Source organism: Austrofundulus limnaeus, unplaced genomic scaffold, assembly GCF_001266775.1.
Source record: "Austrofundulus limnaeus strain Quisiro unplaced genomic scaffold, Austrofundulus_limnaeus-1.0 Scaffold22, whole genome shotgun sequence".
Lineage (NCBI taxonomy): Eukaryota > Metazoa > Chordata > Actinopteri > Cyprinodontiformes > Rivulidae > Austrofundulus > Austrofundulus limnaeus.
The window spans coordinates 598,972-603,128 of record NW_013952424.1 but is presented as its reverse complement, the minus strand read 5'-3'; positions in this window follow the sequence as shown (position 1 = coordinate 603,128).

Genomic DNA, 4,157 nt, shown 5'->3' with positions numbered 1-4,157 from the left:
CATCTCTCCTTGCTGAGCCACGCTCGGAGGCAGTAGCTGAGCCCACGCTTCGGCTTCAGAACCATCTTTTCCATTCAGCCCTAAAGGAGCTGGGTCTTTTTCTTTAGTTCTACAAAAAAATAAATAAATAAAAATAAAAAAAGACAAGCAAGGTCATATATCTCCAGCTTTTTTTAAGCTGCTGTTTTTCAAATCCATATCTAGTTTGGATTATTAAACAAAAAGCTGTGTCTACTGTTTAACAAAGGCTTTCATATTGTCAGCATATGTAATTTTTTTTTTCTAAATATATCGTTGCTACTTGAGTTTTAGATAGAAGTGTCTTTCCAGTTTAACATGAAACTTGCAGAAAGGCTCCGAAGCCAACAGGACCTGTGTGGCTGCTGCCCAGGCAACACAAATAAAGACCAGCTTGCACACACTTTAAGGTGTGTAGGTGTGTGCTAAGACTTTAAAATAATGACCTACTTTACTGCGGGCAAGCCCATAAAATAAACCTGGTGATAAGTCAGAGAGCAGCCCCCGCCTACTAGGAGCCTCACCTCACCTGATTCTCTGAAGGTGTGGTGCATGCCTATAATTTAAGTTAAAAAATAAACCAAACTTTATGTTGAGTTCATTGGTAATGTGCAAAATGATGTCAACATCTGACATTCTCAGATTAAACATTAGAAGCACTTGAAGAGAGAGTGCAAACCTCCGCCAAGTCCAATTTCCCCCATCCTGTGAGTTAATGCACAAAAGCAGAGACGGAAAAACATTTGGTGAATAAGTTCTGACGTAGCGAACATTTAAGCAGGCAGTATGCACGGGATTTCGTCTCGGTGGGGTCCAGTGTGAAAAAAAAAGTCAGACTCGTCACCTGACGTTATTCATCATCAAACTGGTGTGGGATTAAGCTCCTAAGTTTTCATCAGTCACATTTCACCATGTAAAACGTCTGTTTTATCCCAATGTATGAGTTTGTAATGGTTTGACTCTCTTTATAAAGTGCTCCCCCCTCCACCTCCAAACTTTGGGGCCCAGCCAGAAACTCTCTGTTTACAAGCCTAGTAGCCAGAAACTGTTTTGATTGGTTGTTTCGGAAATGTGGTGTGTTTGAGGAAATGGGAAAAATAGGTTTCAAGGTGCAGTCACGCACTTCCTGGTCACAAAACATTCTGCAAATGTGCATATTATGGAAAAAAAATATCCATCATTAAATCTGGTTTTAACATAACTTTTATGAAGTTTGAAGTCTGTGCTGTCCAATCCAGCTCACATATTTTACAGAAGCCCTGTGAAAGCATCACAGCTTTGCCGATCTCAGAGTGTCAAAAGAAAACAAATTCCTGTATCCGCATCGTGATCCGGAACATCACCAAAATTTAAATATGTGTTCCTTGGCCCAGCATCCACATGTGTTAAAAATGTCATGACAATCCATCCACAAGTTTTTGAGTAATGTTGTCCACAGACAGACAGACATGCGCGACCGAAAACATTATCTCTCCCTTGGAGGAGGTAAAAAGCACCTCATTTATACATTGACTTCATGGCACCCTAACTTGTCCCACAATTTCCTGAATATTTGTTGTTTCACTCTTCTTTTCATTTTAATTATGCAGCCAAAACAGTTCATCTGCATTTTACCATTTATGTAAAGTCATAAAAAGCACTTTTCTTTAAATAAATTCCTGATTCCCAGCCACAAACCTAAAACACAATGCTGGTACCATCAATGCAACACAAACTATTAAGAATCCATATAAGGCATTGACGTTTTGTTTCCCTATAATTATCAACGAAGAGGTGTAATTAAACCTAAAACCAAAGCAAGTGTTTCTTTTTAAAGCAATTTTATGAATTCTTATTCATGGAATCATAAAATAATACAATAAAACAAAATAATGCCCCATTGATGACTCATGTTTGTGTCATTAAATACAAATTTACTTAAAAGATTGAGTCACAGGACACAATAAAGCTATTCGTTTTACATACAATATATGTTAATATAATTTGTGTTTGAGCTTTGTTTGTTGATTTGTTGTCCGTGACGAAATAAGAAGCAAACCAATCGTGAAAAGGCCTGGAAGATCTGGGTTTTTTTTTTTTTTCGTTTTTGCTCGTATGACAAGTGCTGATCAGATATTCGGGACCATAAAAGTCAGTTAACTTTTCTCTGTGGTTTTATTAATGTGTTATTCATACCTAAATCATATATCCATACTCCGCTACAGCCTTAATGTGAATTTATTATGGCATAGAGCTGTAGAAAAAAACATTATCTGTGAGCGAGCTGTTTATTCTGCGGACACTCGGTGGCACCAGTCATAAACACAACAGTCAGTCTAAGTTAATTAAAATAAACCTGCTCGTCTTGCAACGGACACTCATGCTGGTTTTCATGGCTGGTGTAGGCCACGACTTTTAAATCACAATCGAAACGCCAACTCTGTAACAAAACTGTAAACATGTGTCTTCACACAACTTACCGGAGTTGTTTGTGTGGTTGTTGTGTTGTTCTGTACTTTGCTTATTTTTCAGAATTACTCGAATGATTGTGTCGATGTTTGTTAGACGATACTTTCTAGTCAGGAATAATCTGAAATGAAAAAGAGAAAGTGAAACAGACGGAGCAGATAGTGAGTGATTTGTCCACTTTTGACAGACTGTCTTTATTCTCTGCCTTCAAGAGGTCACGCCTGGTGAGAATGGAGGTTCGTGTGTGAAAAGAGAAAACAATGGGGAGGTGAAGTCTGACTTACTGTAACTCATGATGAGTCACTTCAGTGCTTTAACAGTCCTGTCTGTGTTAGTACAGAGTGGTTCTGCACTGGATACAGTACTCAAGGTTAAGGATMTTTTTAAAAGGAAGATTTAAATGTTCAAATAAAAGAGTCGATCAAAGGTTTTATGTCAACAAAGTTTGCGTCTGACTGTGTTTATTTCACAAAATTTACAAATAGGGTATATTTTTCATGCTAAAGTTGGCTTTAAATAACTTTTTGCACTCATTTATCTTACTACAAGTGCATGTGCTCTTTAAAGCCACTCTTCATCATTTCTCTCAAGTACGCTTTTTAGGTTTTATCAGTCTCTGTACCTTTTTGTCTCTGTTTTTTATTAATGAACAAAGCTGAAAGATTTTTCTTTTGATTTAAAGTTTATGACTCAAGTAGGTTAAGAGACKATATTTATAAAGAGTTAACACTGAAAAACACAGCTTCATAGTGAGTTACTCACATTTCTATTAATGTCAGCATTAACACAAAGTTTCTTCACAGTTTGATCGAACTTTTGGAGATTTTGGACATTTAAACACATTTATGCGCAGCTTTTTTGGTTCTTTAGCCTCGTTGGTTTCTATTGCAGCTTCTATAAAATCTAGCGAAATAATGTTAAGTGTTATTTACATAGTTTTATATTCAGATCACATTATATATTTTTTTTATTTTTATTAGTTTATTTTTTTATGTTTGCTCCACCAGCCCCAAAACAAGCAGCTTCTCTACATGGAGTCTGTTTTAACACTTTTTAAACATTTGAACTTAAATGACATAAAGATCACATGGGGGAACAGCTCAGTCCATGACCCTGGTTTAGAGGAGCAGCTGATCTTCTGAGAACGTTTCCCAGGAACAGGTTGAAATAAGGAGAATAATCTTTCACCTCTACAACAACAAACACAATTTGCACTGATAAATTCTGAAGTAAGTGAATGAGGTCTTAAAGGCTAAGGAGAGGCAACCATGGACTGTGGATGACTGGATGAAAGTTATCTTCAGTGATGAGTCAAGAATCTGCATTGGACAAGGTGATGATGCTGGAACTTTTGTTTGGTGCCGTTCCATGAAGAGGACTGCCTGAAGAAAACAACCAAATTTCCACAGTCCTTGATGATATGGGGCTGTATGTCAGACAAAGGCACTGGGGAGATGACTGTGGTTCATTCTTCTATCAATGCACAAGTTTACATTGACATTTTGGACAGTTTTCTCATCCCTTCAATTGAACAGATGTTTGGAGGTGATGAAATAATTTTCCAAGATGACAATGCATCGTGCCACAGAGCAAAAACAGTGAAGACATTCCTTGGAGAAAGACACATTCAGTCGATGTCATGGCCTGCAAATAGTCCAGATCTCAACCCAATTGAAAACCTGTGGTGGAAA